We start from the raw sequence: 18,202 nt of genomic DNA on the forward strand, positions 1-18,202 counted from the left end.
TATCTAAGAAATGAACAAATTCTTAGAAAAGTGTAATTCAAAAACTGAATCAGAAAGAAATAGAAAGCATGAACAGACCAATCAGAACCAGATAAATCAAAACTGTAATTAAAAAATTCTTTCAACAAAGAAGCCAGGGCCAGATGGCTTCATAGGTGAATTCTACAAAAAGTTTAGAGGAGGTAACGTCTATCCTGCCTAAACTCTTCCAGAAAATTGCAGAGTAAGGAAAACTCCTGAACTCATTCTATAAGACCACTATCACCCTGACACCAAAACTAGACAAATATGCCACACAAAAAAAGGAAAGAAATAAAATTACAGCCCAACATCACTGATAAACATAGATGAAAAGATCCTCAACAAAATTCCAGCAAACAGAATCCAACAACACATTAAACATCAGGATCAAGTAGACTTTATCCCAGGAATGCAAGGATTCTTCAATATACACATAAAAATGTGATAACACCATATTAACAAATTGAAAGATAAAAACCATATGATCATCTCAACTGATAAAGTCTCTAAAAAGTAGTCATAGAAGGATCCTACCTCAACATAATAATGGGCATATACAACAAATCTACAGGAAACATTATTCTCATGTAGAAAAACAAAGTATTTCCTCTAAGATCAGGAACAAGACAAGGTTGCCCACTCTCAGTATTATAACTCAACATAGTTACGGAAGTCCTAGTCACAGCAATCAGAGAATGAAAAGAATTAAAGGAATCCAGATTGAAAAAGAAGAAGTAAGACTCTCACTGTTGCAGATGGCATGATACTATACATTGAAAACCCTAGAGATGCTGCCAGAAAATTATTAGAGCTAATCAATTAATATAAAATTAGTACACAGAAATTGCTTGTATTTCTACACACTAACAATGCAAATCAGAAAGAGAAATTGGAGAAATAATTATATTCATCATTGTAACAAGAAGAATAAAATAATTAGGTATACAACTATCTAAAGAGACAAAAGACCTGTATGCAAAAAACTAGAAGTCACTGATGAAAGAAAACAAAATCAACATAAACAGTTGGAGAGATCTACCATGTTCTTGGGTTGTAAGAATCAATATTGTGAAAATAACTATAGTACCCAACGCAATCTACAGATTCAATGGAGTCCTTATCAAACTGCCAATGGTAATTTTGTACAGAATTAGAACAAAATAATTCACACTTTTTAAGGAAACATAAAAAAATCTGAATAATCAGAGCAATCTTGAGAAAGAAAAGCAGATCTGAAGGAATCAACCTTTCTGAAGGAATCAACCTTTCTGAAGGAATCAACCTTTCTGACAGACTATACTACAAAGCTACAGTCACGATGACAGTATGGTATTGGCACAAAAACAGAAATATGGACCAGTGGAACAAGTTAGAGAGCCCAGAGATAAACCCACACACCTATGGGTACTATATCTTTAACAAAGGAGGCAGGAAAATACAGTGAAACAAAAGATAACCTCTTCAAATAAGCAGAACTGGGGAAACTGGACAGCTACATGTAAAAGAATGAAACTAGAACACTTCCTAACACCATACACAAACAAGAAACTCAAAATGGTTTAAAGACCGAAATGTAAGGCCAGAAACTCTACAGCTCTTAGAGGAACACATAGGCAGCATTCTCCTGACATAGATAAGAGCAAGATCCTCTGTGACCCACCTCATAGAGTAATGGAAATAAAAACAAAAATAAGCAAGTGGGATTTAATTAAACTTAAAAGCTTTTGCACAGCAAACTATAAGCAAAGTGAAAAGACAGCCCTTAGAATGGGAGAAAATAATAGCAAATGAAACAACTGACAAAAGATTAATCTTCAAAATATACAATCATCTCAGTTGGTGGCTCAGATAGTAAAGAATCTGCCTGCAATGTGGGAGACCTGGATTCAATCCCTGGGGTGGGAAGACCCTGAAGAAAGAAATGGCAACCCACTCCAGTATCCGTGCCTGGAGAATCCCATGGACAGAGGAGCCTGGTGGCTACAGTCCATAGGGTCACACAGAGTCAGACACGACACAGTGACTACCACTTCACTTCGCTTCACTTCAGTTGCTTGTTCACGTCTGACTCTTTGCAACCCCATGGACTGCAGCACGCCAGGCTTCCCTATCTATCACCAACTCTCGGAGCTTGCTCAAACTCATGTCCATCAAGTCGGTAATGCCATCCAGCCATCTCATCCTCTGTTGTCCTCTTCTCCTCTGGCCTTCAATCAGGGTCTTTTCCAATGAGTCAGTTCTTCACGAAGTATCTGAGTTTCAGCTTCAGCATCAGTCCTTCCAATGAATATTCAGGACTGATTTCCTTTAGGATTGACTGGTTGTGTCTTCTTGCAGTCCAAGGGACTGTCAAAAATCTTCTTCAACACCAGAGTTCAAAAGCATCAATTTTCAGCACTCAGCTTTCTTCACAGTCCAACTCTCATATCCATACATGACTACTGGAAAAACCATAGCTTTGACTAGATGGACCTTTGTTGACAAAGTAATGTCTCTGCTTTTTACTTTATTTTATTTTTTTAATTAATTTTATTTTATTTTTAAACTTTACATAATTGTATTAGTTTTGCCAAATATCAAAATGAATCCACCACAGGTATACATGTGTTCCCCATCCTGAACCCTCCTCCCTCCTCCCTCCCCATACCCTCCCTCTGGGTCGTCCCAGTGCACCAGCCCCAAGCATCCAGTATCGTGCATTGAACCTGGACTGGCATCTCATTTCATACATGATATTTTACATGTTTCAATGCCATTCTCCCAAATCTGCTTTTTAATATACTGTCTACGTTAGTCATAGTTTTTCTTCCAAGGAGCAAGCATTTTTTCATTTCATGGCTGCAGTCACCATCTGCAGTGATTTTGGAACCCCAAAAAAATAAAGTCTGACACTGTTTCCACTGTTTCCCCATCTATTTGCCATGAAGTGATGGGGCTGGATACCATGATCCTACTTTTCTGAATGTTGAGATTTAAGCCAACTTTTTCACTCTCCTCTTTCACTTTCATCAAGAGGCTCTTTAGTCATCTGCATATCTGAGTTTATTGATATTTCTCCCAGAAACCTAGATTCTGGCTTGTGCTTTATCCAGCCTGGCATTTTGCATGATATACTCTGCATATAAGTTAAATAAGCAGGATGACAATATACAACCTTGATGTACTCCTTTCTCTATTTGGAACCAGTCTGTTTTTCCATGTCCAGTTGTAACTGTTGTTTCTTGACCTGCATACAGATTTCTCAGGAGGCAGGTAAGGTGGTATGGTATTCCCATATCTTTTTTTTCCAGAGTTTGTTATGATCTATACAGTCAAAGGCCTTGGCATAGTCAATAAAGCAGAAGTAAATGTTTTTATGGAAGTCTCTTCCTTTTTCGATGATCCAGCAGATGTTGGCAATTTGATATCTGGTTCCTCTGCCTTTTCTAAATCCAGCCTAAACATCTGGAAGTTCATGGTTCATGAACTGTTGAAGCCTGGCTTGGCGAATTTTGAGCATTACTTTGCTAGCCTGTGAGATGAATGCAATTGTGTCATCATTTGAACATTTTTTGGTATTGTATTTCTTTGGGATTAGAATGAAGCTGACCTTTGCCAGCCCTGTGACCACTGCTGAGTTTTCCAGGTTGTCCCAAAATGGTGGCATAGAAGGACATGCACTCATCTTCTCCTGTGAGAACTCCAAAATTACAACTTGTTACTGAATAACCATCAACAGGAGAATGTTGGATCCCACCAAAAAAAGATACTCCACCATCCAAGGCAAAGGAGAAGCCCCTGGCAAGACAGTAGGAGGGGTGAAATAACGTTTAGAATCAAAACCCATACCTGCCAGAGGTACTCGGAGGGCTCAAACAAAATCTGTGCTCACCAGGAGACTCCACAGAGACTGAGCCAGACCTGCCTTTGATTGTTTGAGTGTCTCCTGTGGAGGTACAGGTCAGCAGTGGCCTGCCACAGGGGCAGCGGCTCTGGTGCAGTAGTCCTGGGTGTGGCATAAGCCCTCTTGGAGGAGGTCACCATTAACCCCACCACAGAGTCGCTAAGGAGACAAGCCACAAACTACAGAGCAATTATACCAAATAAATTCTCTCACTATTAAGATAGTTCTAGGACCCACAACAGATGTCCCAACCTGGGGATCTGGCAAAAGAACTGAACCCCCAGGGAATTTGACTTTGGAGGGCAGTGGGATTTGATTACAGAACTTAACACAGAACTGGGGAAACAGACTCTTGGAGGGCACACACAAAACCTTATGCACACCAGAACCCAGGAAAAAGGAGCAGTGACCCCACAAGAGACTGACCCAGACTTGCCTGTGTCTAGGAGTCTTCAGCATAGGTGTGGGTCAGTGGTGGCCTACTACAGGGTTGGGAGCACTCAGTGTGGTGCTACTTGCATGGGACCGTTTGAAGGAGGTCGCCATTATCTTCATTACCTCCCCCATAGTTTGGTCTCAGGTCAAACAACAGGGAGGGAACACAGCCCCGCCCATCAACAGAAAATTGGATTAAAGATTTACTGAGCATGGTCTAGTGGTCCTGCCCATCAAAACAAGACACAGTTTCCCCCTCAGTCAGTCTTTCCCACCAGGAAGCTTCCATAAGTTTCTTATCCTTACCCATCAGAGGGCAAACAGAATGAAAACCACACCCACAGAAAACTAACCAAACTGATCACATGGATCATAGCCTTGTCTAACTAAATGAAACTATGAGCCATGCCGTGTAGGGCCACCCAAGACGGATGGGTCATGGTAGAGAGTTCTGACAAAACGTGGTCCACTGGAGAAGGCAATAGAAAACCACTTCAGTATTCTTGCCTTGAGAACCCCATGAACGGTATGAAGCAGCTCATACAGCTCAATATAAAAAAAAGCAACCTAATCAAAAATTGGCCAGAAGACCTAAACAAACATACAAAGAAGACATACAGATGACTGATAAACACATGAAAAGATGCTCAACTTCACTCATTGTTAGAAAAATGTAAATCAAAATACAATAAGGTATCACCTCAGAGCAGCCAGAATGGAAATCATCAAAAAAATCTACAAACAATAAGTGCTGGGGAGGGTTAGAGAAAAGCGAACACTCCTGTATTGTTAGTGGGAATGCAATTGATACACCCACTATAGAGAACAGTATGGAGACTCCTTTAAAACATAGGAATAAAACTACCATGGTTGTTGTAAGACATGTCTGACTTTTTGTGACTCCATGGACTGTAGCCCACCAGGCTCCTCTGTCCACGGGATTTCCCAGAAAGAAATACTGGAATGGGTTGCCATTCTCTTCTTTAGGGTATCTTCCAACCCAAGGATAAAACCTGTGTCTCCTGCATTGGTAGGCAAATTCTTTACCACTGAGCCACCTGGGAAGCTCCCAAACTGCCATAGGACCCAACAATCCCACTACTGGGCATATACCTTGAGGAAATCATAGTTGAAAAACACATGTACTCCAATGTTCATTGCAGCCCTATTTACAATAGCCAGGATATGGAAGCAACCTAGATGTCTATCAGCAGATGACTGGATAAATAAGCTGTGGTACATATATACAATGGAATATTACTCAGCCATAGAAGGGAATGCATTTGAGTCAGTTTCAATGAGGGAGATGAACCTAGAGCCTATTATACAGAGTGACATATGTCAGAACAAAACAAATATTGGATATTACTGCATATATATGTAATCTAGAAAGATGGTATTAATGAACCTATTTGCAGGGCAGCAGTGCAGTTGCAGACATAGAGAAGAGACTTGTGGACACAGTTGGGGAAGGAGAGGGTGGGACAAATAGAGAGAGTAGCATTGAAACATATATATTGAGTTCAGTTCAGTCACTCAGTTGTGTCCAACTCTTTGCGACACCATGAACCACAGCACACCAGGGCTCTCTGTCCATCACCAGCTCCTGGAGTTTACCCACACGCATGTCCATTGAGTCAGTGATGCCATCCAACTATCTCATCCTCTGTCATCCTCTTCTCCTCCTGCCCTAAATCTTTCCCAGCATCAGGGTCTTTTCAAATGAGTCAGCTCTTCACGTCAGGTGGCTAAAGTATTGGAGTTTCAGCTTCAACATCAATCCTTCCAATGAACTCCCATATGTGAAATAGATAGCTGGTGGGAATTTGCTGTATGATGCAGGGAGCTCAAACCTAGTGCTCTGTAACTACCTAGACGGGTGGATGGAGTGAGCGGTGGAGGGAGGTTCAAGGTGGAGAGGATATATGTATGGTTTTTGTTGTTCAGTCACTCAGTCATGTCTGACTCTTTATGACCCATGGACTGCAGCACACTAGGCGTCCCTGTCCATCACCAACACTAAGAGCTTGCTCAAACTCATGTCCATCAAGTTGGTAATGCCATCCAACCATCTCATCCTCTATCCTCCCCTTCTCCTCCTGCCTTCAATCTTTCCTAGCATCAGGGTCTTTTCTAATGAGTTGGCTCTTTGCATCAAGTGGCCAAAGTATTGGAGCTTCAGCATCAGTCCTTCCAATGAATATTCAGGATTGATTTCCTCTAGGACTGACTATCTCCTTGCAGTCCAAGGGACTCTAAAGAGTCTTCTCCAACACCACAGTTTGAAAGCATGAATTCTTTGACTCTCAGTCTTCTTTACAGTCTAACTCTCACATCCATACACAACTGGAAAAACCATAGCTTTGACTAAACAGACATTTACCAGCAAAGTAATGTCTCTGCTTCTTAATATACTGTCTAGGTATAGTAAAGGTCGTGTTCCTGTTTTGCTGAAGGATTGGCATAAGGCATACAGCAGTGAACTTGCTGGCCTTTGGGTAGGTCTTGGTCTTAGTGTTGAAATGCAGACCTTTGGTAGAGCTCTCATCAATTAATATTCCATGTGGTTGGGAGTTTGCTGGTATTCCAAAGTTCTGGACTTGTGTCTCCCACCTCAGGGGTTTTGGCAGGACTACTTACTGTAGCACCAAGATTTCACAGGCCACAGAGCACAAAAGACAAAATCCCAAGATTAATGGTGAAAGCAACGCTCAACAGCCCAGAAAACCCAAAGAAGCTCACATATTTATAAATAGAATAGATGAGAAGAAAAAGACAAAAAACATAAATACCAAGTTAAAAAAAAAAAGAGCAATTATGCCAATTAACAAACCCATAAGTGGAAATGATCAGTAGAGAAATAACTCTATAAAGAATGAAGGGATGGAACAAAAGCAAAAACAGTACCCAGTTGTGGATGTGACTAGTGATAGAAGCAAGGTCCAATGCTGTAAAGAGCAATATTGCATAGGAACCTGGAATGTCAGGTCCATGAACCAAGGAAAATTGGAAGTGGTCAAACAGGAGATGGCAAGAGTGAGCGTTGACATTCTAGGAATCAGCAAACTAAAATGGACTGGAATGGGTGAATTTAACTCAGATGACCATTATATCTACTACTGTGGGCAGGAATCCCTTAGAAGAAATGGAGTAGCCATCATGGTCAACAAAAGAGTCTGAAATGCAGTACTTGTATGCAATCTCAAAAACAACAGAATGATCTCTGTTCGTTTCCAAGGCAAACCATTCACTATCACATTAATCCAAGCCTATGTCCCAACCAGTAAAGGTGAAGAAGTTGAAGTTGAACGGTTCTATGAAGACCTACAAGACCTTTTAGAACTAATACCCAAAAAAGATGTCCTTTTCATTATAGGGGACTGGAACGTAAAAGTAGGAAGTCAAGAAACACCTGGAGTAACAGGCAATTTTGGCCTTGGAGTACAGAATGAAGCAGGCAAAGGCTAATAGAGTTTTTCCAGGAGAACGCACTGGTCATAGCAAACATCCTCTAACAACAGCACAAGAGAAGACTTTACACATGGACATCACCAGATGGTCAACACCAAAATCAGATTGATTCTATTCTTTGCAGCCAAAGATGGAGGAGCTCTTGTTTTTACAGTCAGCAAAAACAAGACTGGGAGCTGACTATGGCTCAGATCATGAACTCCTTATTACTAAATTCAGACTTAAATTGAAGAAAGTAGGGAAAACCACTAGACCATTCAGGTATGACCTAAATCAAATCCCTTATGATTATACAGTGGAAGTGAGAAATAGATTTAAGGGACTAGATCTGATAGAGTGCCTGATGAACTATGGATGGAGGTTCATGACATTGTACAGGAGATCAAGATGGGATCAAGACCATGCCCATGGAAAAGAAATGCAAAAAGGCAAAATAGCTGTCTGAGGAGGCCTTACAAATAGCTGTGAAAAGAAGAGAAGTGAAAAGCAAAGGAGAAAAGAAAATATATACCCATTTGAATGCAGAGTTCCAAAGAATAGCAAGGAGAGATAAGAAAGCCTTCCTCAGCAATCAATGCAAAGAAAAAGAGGAAAACACAGAATGAGAAAGACTAGAGGTCTCTTCAAGAAAATTAGAGATACCAAGGGAATATTTCATGCAAAGATGGGCTGAATAAAGGCCAGAAATTGTATGGACCTAATAGAAGCAGAAGATATTAAGAAGAGGTGGCAAGAATACATAGGAGAACTGTACAAAAAAAGATCTTCATGGCCCAGATAATCACGATGGTGTGATCACTGACCTAGAGCCAGATATCCTGGAATGTGAAGTCAAGTGGGCCTTAGAAAACATCACTATGAACAAAGCTAGTGGAGGTGATGGAATTCCAGTGGAGCTATTTCAAATCCTGAAAGATGATGCTGTGGAAGTGCTGCACTCAATATGCCAGCAAATTTGGAAAACTCAGCAGTGGCCACAGGACTGGAAAAGGTCAGTTTTCATTCCAATCCCAAAGAAAGGCAATCCCAAAGAATGCTCAAACTACCGCACAATTGCACTCATCTCACATGCTAGTAAAGTAATGCTCAAAATTGTCCAAGCCAGGCTTCAGCAATATGTGAACCGTGAACTTCCAGATGTTCAAGCTGATGTTAGAAAAGGCAGAGGAACCAGAGATTAAATTCCCAACATCCACTGGATCATGAAAAAAGCAAGAGAGTTCCAGAAAAACATCTATTTCTGCTTTATTGACTATGCCAAAGCCTTTGACTGTGTGGATCACAATACACTATGGAAAATTCTAAAAGAGATGGGAATACCAGACGACCTGACCTGCCTCTTGAGAAACCTACATGCAGGTCAGGAAGCAACAGTTAGAATTGGACATGGAACAACAGACTGGTTCCAAATAGGAAAAGGAGGATGTCAAGGCTGTATCTTGTCACCTTGCTTATTTAACTTATACGCAGAGTACATCATGAGAAACGCTGGGCTAGAAGAAGCACAAGCTGGAATTAAGATTGCCCAGAGAAATATCAGTAACCTCAGATATGCAGGTGACACCACCCTTATGGCAGAAAGTGAAGAGGAACTAAAAAGCCTCTTAATGAAAGTGAAAGTGGAGAGTGAAAAAGTTGGCTTAAAGCTCAACATTCAGAAAATGAAGATCATGGCATCTGGTCCCATCACTTCATGGGAAATAGATGGTGAAACAGTGGAAACAGTGTCAGACTTTATTTTTCTGGGCTCCAAAATCACTACAGATGGTGACTGCAGCCATGAAATTAAAAGACGCTTACTCCTTGGAAGGAAAGTTATGACCAACCTAGATAGCATATTGAAAAACAGAGACATTATTTTGCCAACAAAGGCCCGTCTAGTCAAGGCTATGGTTTTTCCAGTGGTCATGTATGGATGTGAGAGTTGGACTGTGGAGAAAGCTGAGCGCTGAAGAATTGATGCTTTTGAACTCTGGTGTTGTAGAAGACTCACCAGTCCATCCTAAAGGAGATCAGTCCTCAGTATTCTTTGGAAGGACTGATGCTAAAGCTGAAACTCCAGTACTTTGGCCACCTCATGTGAAGAGTTGACTCATTGGAAAAGACTCTGATGCTGGGAGGGATTGGAGGCAGGAGGAGAAAGGGATGACAGAGGATGAGATGGCTGGATGGCATCACCAATTCAATGGACATGAGTTTGAGTGAACTCCGGGAGTTGGTGATGTACAGGGAGGCCTGGCATGCTGAGATTCATGGGGTCAGAAAGAGTCAAACACGACTGAGTGACTGAACTGAAGTGGAAATGAATACTAAAAACTAGACTAGCAAAAATGCAAAATCAAAAACATGAGGAAAATGCAATATAACTAAAATTTGCAAAAATAGGAAAATAAAATGAAATTAATTTATTTAAATTTAAGATGTTTTAAGAAAGGTAAAAGGGGTTATTAAAAATAAAAATTAAAGGAATAATAAAAGAAAACAACAATAGAACAGTATACAAAAGAAAAAATATGTATTTATAAAGAATGGTAGTAAGGAATGTCCTCATGACTCTGTTCTGAATAATCTGCCTACTTAGAAAATCCTCCATTATTTCTAGGAAGGTCTTTGGACCTGTTGTGGGCAGTGTGGTGTCAGCTCAGACTCAGATCTTGCCTTACTCCAGCTAGTACTTGCTCTGAAAGTCCACTGCTGTTGCTAAGTCGGTTCAGTTGTGTCTGACTCTGTGTGACCCCATAGACAGCAGCCCACCAGGCTCCCCCATCCCTGGGATTCTCCAGGCAGGAACGCTGGAGTGGGTTGCCATTGCCTTCTCCATTGTGTGAAAGTGAAAAGTGAAAGTGAAGTCACGTCCGACTCGTAGCGACCCCATGAACTACAGCCTACCAGGCTCCTCCATCCATGGGAAGAGTACTGGAGTGGGGTGCCATTGCCTTCTCTGCTGAAAGTCCACTGTTGCCCCTAAAGTCTGCAGTCTCAGACCTGTTGTGGGAATTTAATCTGTTGCACCTGTGGCTGCAGATGCTAATTCCCTTCCTCTTCTTCAGTCACATAAGTCCCTTGTGTTCTGCTTTGATATTGGCCCCACTTCTGCTCATAGGTCACCCTCTGCTGTCTGTTCCCTGCCCAGAGAAGAAGGCATGAAGAATGAGGCTTATTAGGGCTCATGTGTTCAGTTGGGCTGAGGATAGGGAGAAATATAGCAGCCACAATTGGGATGTACTGGGGCCTGCATGGCAACCACCTCCAGTATTCTTGCCCGGAGAATCTCAATGGACAGAGGAGCATGGTGGGCTACAGTCCATGGTGTCACAATGAGCCGGACTTGACTGAGCAACTAAGCACACACCCACAGGGGCCTGCCTAAGCAGGTAGAGACCTCCCAGATGTTACTGTCTGAGATGGGTCATGCACCCTCCAAAAGTATTGGCCCTGGATCTTGGGTCCCTAGGAAGAGCCAAGCTGCTTAGGCTGCCCTGAAGGTGAGGACATTAACCTGTGCCTGCTCACAATTTGGGGGCAGCTGACACCTATGGGTCAGCCTGCAGCCACGACATTGTGTCTGCTGCCTCGGGCATTCTCCACAACTTTGGCAATGGCTCACATTCCCTTCTCTGGGATCATCAACTGCAGTCACATCTAGTTCCACAGCTGGCACCCCTGCTGGCCTTTGCAGCAGCCACCAGGTGGCAACAATCTCTTGCCTCTCTCAGAGACCCAGACTTTTCCCTGCTGCTGCTGCTGCTGCTGCTGCTGCTAAGTCGCATCAGTCGTGTCCTACTCTGTGCGACCCCATAGACGGAAGCCCACCAGGCTCCTCTGTCCCTGGGATTCTCCAGGCAAGAACACTGGAGTGGGATGCCATTTCCTTCTCCAATGCATGCAAGTGAAAAGTGAAAGTGAAGTCACTCAGTCGTGTCCGACTCTTAGCGGCCCCACGGACTGTAGCCTAGCAGGCTTCTCCATCCATGGGATTTTCCAGGCAAGAGTACTGGAGTGGGGTGCCATCGCTTTCTCCGAGACTTTTCCCTGGACTCCCTTATCTCTGTCATACCAGCCCCCTCAAAATATCTTCATGGTAGTCAAACCCAGTACTCTCCCTGGGGTCCCACCCCACAAGCTTGAGCCTCAGTACCCAGCCCCCACTCTCTGAAGCAGGCATGGCCGTGCAAGCTGTTTCTTGGCTGGGAAGTACTATTGAACAATGATCTCTGTGGTGCCTTCTCTCCGTTTTGCCCTCCAGGCACCTGTTGCTGCATTCCCTTCCGAGGTTCCAAAGCTCCCCCTTGTCCCTGAGCATGAGTGTGTGGTAACTTTTCCTCCTTCACGACTCCCTTCCTCGGGTGCAGGTCCCCATCCTGAAATCCTTTATCTTTTTTCATCTGTATCTTTTGCCCTACCTCACCCTGAGTTGATTGATTTGCCTTTTCGGAAGCCTGAGGTCTTCTGCCAATGTTCAGAAGGTGTTCTGTAGGAGTTCTTCCATATGCAGATGAACTTTTGATGGAGTAATATTTGCTTTTCATTTGCTTATCATTTTGTTCCCCTGAATTTGGTGAGACAGTTAACCAGTTTCAGTCTTGAAGGGGTGTTCTTCTGTGGGAGAACCCCTATGCAGACTGTGTGAGCCCAGTACCTTTCGTGGGAGGGCTGACTTTGACGTGGATGACTGTCACATCTTTCCACAGGGTATGCTGACAACTATCTCCATTGTAGTGAGTGATACTGGAGATGGACTGGCTAGAGCTGGTATCCAATATGAGGCAGGACTTTCTCTCTGCTCAGTGACTATTAGCCCAGAGCCCAAGCTGAATCTGAGCCCAAGTTGCTGGAGCCCTAGGGTCTGTCTTGAGCTGGCTCTTTTAAGTGCGTGTGTGTTTCCCCTTTCCTTGCACTGGAACTTTTGCCCAAGAGGAGGAAAGTGCTAAAGCAAGTTGGGCCTGGGTAAGATAGGTTTAATGCACTGCCTATGTAGGTGCCTGCAGCTCTATTCACACACAGCCTCAGGTGCAAGCCCCTTTGTCTCAGTAGCTGAACACTGCACTCTGCCCCTTCCACCTCCTGTTCTGTTGTGAAGCCATTCTGCTGGGCTGGTAGGAACCTAAACAGATTCTCAGTGAGTTTCTAGAGTTGAACTGTGGTAAAGTGGTTGCTGTCAGATTCTGGGCTGCCACCTGATTAAACACCAACAAGAGCCACTGCTGTCCCACGCTGGCTCTGCCCCAGGATGAGGCTACCTCTGTGCCCCATGACTGAGTCTTTTCCCTGATCATGGCTGCCCCAGATCCACTGCCACATTGTGGCAGGAACTGAAGACCTTCAGCTCAGCTGGGGCCAGAGCACATGGAGAGGCAGCTGTGGGAAACCTGACTGCTGCTAGAGTAGGCCTCTCTTTGCCTTCCCTTGGGGCCAGCCAGCATGCCTGCATTCTTCATGAGCAGAGTTAGGCTTGCTCAGCCCTTCTGTTTGTTGCAGTGCTCTTCCAACCAGCAAAGGGAACTCGTTTCCTCTATCTGCGGCCTCAGGACTGGGATACCCAGTCTGTGGCTTGATCTGCTCACTCCCCAGGTCAAATGTCCAATCCAATTGCTTTTTTTTTTTTTTTTCCTTCCAACCCAATTATATGTGTATCTTCCTTAGAGTTTGGTTGTGCAGATGTCCTTCTGCCAGTTTCTTGTTAAGTTTTCAGTGAGGACTCTTCCACACATACATGTATTTTTTACGTATTTGAGGCTGGGGTAGGGGAGGTGAGCTCTATGTGCTCATAACACTGCCATCTTGATCTCCCCTCCAGTCTTTCATCAAAGATGATTTTAGCTGAGGTTTTGTAGCTGCCCTTTGTCATATCAAGGAAGTTCCCTTTTATTCCTAGTTTGTTGCATGTTTTTGTTGTGAAAATTTCTTAGATTGTGTCAAATGCTTTCCCTTCATCTTGAAATGATCAACTAGTTTTCTTTCATTTTATTAATGTGTTTCATTACATTAATGATTTTTGGATGCTGAACCACCCTTGCATTCCTAGGCTAATTCCCACTTGGTTGTGACGCATAATCCATTTATTGTTGTTTAGTTGCTAAGTCCTGTCCAATTCTTGTGTGACCTCATGGACTGTAGCCCCCTAGGCTCCTCTGTCTCTGGAGTTTCCCAAGGAAGTATACTGGAGTGTTTTGCCATTTCCTTTTCCAGGGGATCTTCTCAACCCAGGATCAAACCCATGTCTCTTGCAAGGCAAGTGAATTCTTTACCACTGAACCATCAGGGAAGCCCATAATCCTTTTATATGCTTCTGGATATGCTTTCTCAAAAGTTTGTAGAAGATTTATCTATATTAATAAGGCATACTGTTTTGTAGTTTTGTCTTGCAGTAGCTTTATCTGGTTATGCTATCAGGGTGATGCTGGCCTCATAGAATGAGTTAGGAAATCTTCTATTTTTTCAAAGAGTTTGAGAATAATTAGTGTTAATTATTCTTTAAATGTTGGTAGTTTTCATCATTGAAAATATTTGGTCCTGGTATTTATTATTGGGAAGTTTTTGATTACGGACTCAAACTCTTTGCTTTTTTAAAGATCTGTTCAGATTTTGTATTTATTTCCTGAATCAAGTTAGGTAGTTTTTCTGTTTCTAGGAATTTCTCCATGTCATATGTGTATCTAAGGTGTTGGCATACAATTGTTCACATAATTGTACTGGAATCCTTTTCATTCATATATGTAAGATCATTTGAAATTTCCAATATCACTTGTGACTGTAACAATTTGAGTCTTTTCTCTTTTTTCTTAGTCATTGTAATTAAAGATTTGTCAGTTTGTTGATTTTTAAGCAGAACCAGCTTAGTTTCGGTGCATCTTTCTATCACTTTCTGTTCTCCTATATTTATGGCTGATCTAATTTTTATTGTTTACTCCCTTGTGCTAGTTTTGGATTTAATTTGCTTTTCTTTTCTACACCCTTAAGGTGCTGAGCTTGGTAATTCAAATATTTTTTCCACTCTTTCTCTTTTACCCTTTTTGGACTCTAATTGTGCATATGTAGGTGTGCCAGTGTTATCCCATGGATCACTAAAGATCTGTTAATTTTATTCATTTTTTTTCTTACTCTTAAGACTAGATAATATCAGTTAACCTATTTTCAAATTTGCTAATTCTTTCTTGCTGCTGCTGCTAAGTCGCTTCAGTTGTGTCCGACTCTGTGCGACCCCATAGACGCCAGCCCACCAGGCTCTCCCGTCCCTGGGATTCTCCAGGCAAGAATACTGGAGTGGGTTGCCATTTCCTTCTCCAATGCATGAAAGTGAAAAGTGAAAGTGAAGTCTTCTGCCTATTCAAATAAGCTTTTGAAACTCTCTAGTAAAATTTTATTTGTTAGTGGACTTTTCAGATATAGATTCTTATTTGGTTCTTTTTAATAATTTCTATATCTTTAGTGATGTCTATTTATCCTGACATCGTTCTCTTTTTTCTTTTTTTGTTTTAATTCTTTGTCCATGATTTCCTTGGTTTTGGGAGGCACAGTTAAGACAGTCGGTTTTAATGACTCAGCTTCCTCAGGGACAATTTCTTATATGTCTTTTCCCCACCCCAGACCATACTTTCTTGTGTCTTTTTGTCAAACACTAAATGTTTTGCATCTTATAATGTCAACTTTGGAAATTAAATTCTCTTCCCTACTCAGAATTTATTGTTGACACTTGTTCTGTTTTGTTGTTTGATTAGTGACTTTTCTAAACAATTTTCAGAAAGTGTGCTTTCTTCATTGTATGTGACCACTCAAGACTGTGTATCGTTAGCTTAGTGCTTAGCTCAGTGTTTGACAGAGATTTCCTTAAATGAATGAAGCAAAAAAATTCTCCCAGACTGATTTCATACTGGGGCACTCCTTCTTTGCTTAGCCAGGTCACTTACAACTCTACCTTAAGCCTTCTTCCTGTTTGCACTACCCTGAAGGTCAGCCAGAGGTGAAATTTGGGGTCTTCACAGGTCTTTACTGAGAATGCACATGGTCTTCTAGATTCTTCAATGTAGGCAGGAGCTTTTCAAAGATTTTAATCTCTTACATATCTTTTTCCTAGGCTTTTTGCTCTATTGCTTGCCTAGAATGTTATCCCTTGCCCCCAGCAACTGCAGGAAATATATTTGTGGTGAATAAATTTGCCTTTAAATGCTTCTGACACGTGTCATCAGGGAATCTGCTTCAGATGTGGAAGGCTCTGAAGTAGGTGAAACAAGTGTAATTCTTTCTGGGAGCCAACAGACAGGTCAGAATACACAAACACAGTAAGAATAGGTCTGTATTGAACCCTCTAATACCAGCAACAAGCAGAAACCTGCTGCTGTCTTTTTGGATGCTTCCAAGTTGGAGATTGGAGGAAACTAAGTGAGTAAGTTAAAATGCCATAGCACATTTACTAAAATTCAGCAGCTTTATTAAGCTTTCATTATTATTCATTAAGGCTTCATTGATAAGCATTGTTGTTGTAAGCTTTTAAAAATTGTGATACGAGTTGCCAGTCCAGGTTCGATGCATGATGCTGGATGCTTGGGGCTAGTGCACTGGGACGGCCCAGAGGGATGGTATGGGGAGGGAGGAGGGAGGAGGGTTTGGGATGGGGAACACATGTATACCTGTGGCGGATTCATTTTGATATTTGGCAAAACTAATACAATTATGTAAAGTTTAAAAATAAAATAAAATTAGAGAAAAAAAAATTGTAAGCCTGCCCAGTTGTTGTAAGCTTTTAAAATTAGAATCTAGACTTCTTAAAAAATTAATTCTGATGCTTTTGAAAGTCTGCTGCTTTTGTGGAGGAATGAGATATTAGAATTCCCTACTATGCTATTTTTTTATGACATCACAATTTTTTCTATAGCCCAGTAGTATTCCATTGTGTGGAAGTATTATATCACAGTTCATTTGCCAGTTGGAATATGTTTGTATTAGTCCCAGCTTCTGATGATTATGAATAAAGCTGGTATAAACAAGTTTGGTTAACATAAGCTTTCTCTGGGAGTAGAATTGATGAATAATAAGTGGATGTTTTACTTTATAAGAAACTGCAAAATTATATACAGTGTCTATACCATTTTGCATGCTTATGAGCAGTGTATGAGAATTTTGGTTGTTCTGGAGCTTCACAGCACTTGCTATTGACTTTTTTCTTTCTTTTTTTTCAAATTTTGCAATACTGGTGGGTGTGTAGTGATATTTCATCATTTTTATTTGCATTTCCATAGTGCTAATGATTATGAGTATCTTTTCTTGTGCTTATTTACTATCTTCATAACACTTATGATTCAGTTCAGTTCATTTCAGTTCAGTCGCTCACTCGTGTCCAACTCTGCAACCCCATGAATCTCAGCACACCAGGCCTCCCTGTCCATCACCAACTCCCGGAGTTTACCCAACTCATGTCCATCGAGTCAGTGATGTCATCCAGCCATCCATCCTCTGTTGTCCCCTTCTCCTGCCCCCAATCCCTCCCAGGATGAGGGCCTTTTCAATGAGTCAACTCTTCGCATGAGGTGACCAAAATACTGGAGTTTCAGCTTTAGCATCAGTTCCTCCAGTGAACACCCAGGACTGATCTCCTTTAGGATGCACTGGTTGGATCTCCTTGAAGTCCAAGTGACTCTCAAGAGTTTTCTCCAACACCACAGTTCAAAAGCATCAATTGTTTGGCACTCAGCTTTCTTCACAGTCCAACTCTCACATCCATACATGACTACTGGAAAAACCATAGCCTTGACTAGACAGACCTTTGTTGGCAAAGTAATGTCTCTGCTTTTTAATATGCTATCTAGGTTGGTCATAACTTTCCTTCCAACCATTCAATATCATGGTAATCCAAGCCTATGCCCAACCAGTAACACTGAAGAAGCTGAAGTTGAACGGTTCTATGAAGACCTACAAGACCTTTCAGAACTAACACCCAAAAAAGATGTCCTTTTCATTATAGGGAACCGGAATGCAAAAGAAGGAAGTCAAGAAACACCTGGAGTAACAGGCAATTTTGGCCTTGGAGTACAGAATGAAGCAGGGCAAAGGCTAATAGAGTTTTGCCAAGAGAACACACTGGTCATAGCAAACACCCTCTTCCAACAACACAAGAGAAGACTGCACATGGACATCACCAAATGGTCAACACCGAAATCAGATTGATTACATTCTTTGCAGCCAAAGATGGAGAAGCTCTATATAGTCAGCAAAAACAAGACTGGGAGCTGACTATGGCTCAGATCATGAACTCCTTATTGCCAAATTCAGACTTAAATTGAAGAAAGTAGGGAAAACCACTAGACCATTCAGGTATGATCTAAATCAAATCCCTTATGATAATACAGTGGAAGTGAGAAACAGATTTAAGGGACTAGATCTGATAGACAGAGTGCC

Source organism: Bos indicus, chromosome 7, assembly GCF_029378745.1.
Source record: "Bos indicus isolate NIAB-ARS_2022 breed Sahiwal x Tharparkar chromosome 7, NIAB-ARS_B.indTharparkar_mat_pri_1.0, whole genome shotgun sequence".
Lineage (NCBI taxonomy): Eukaryota > Metazoa > Chordata > Mammalia > Artiodactyla > Bovidae > Bos > Bos indicus.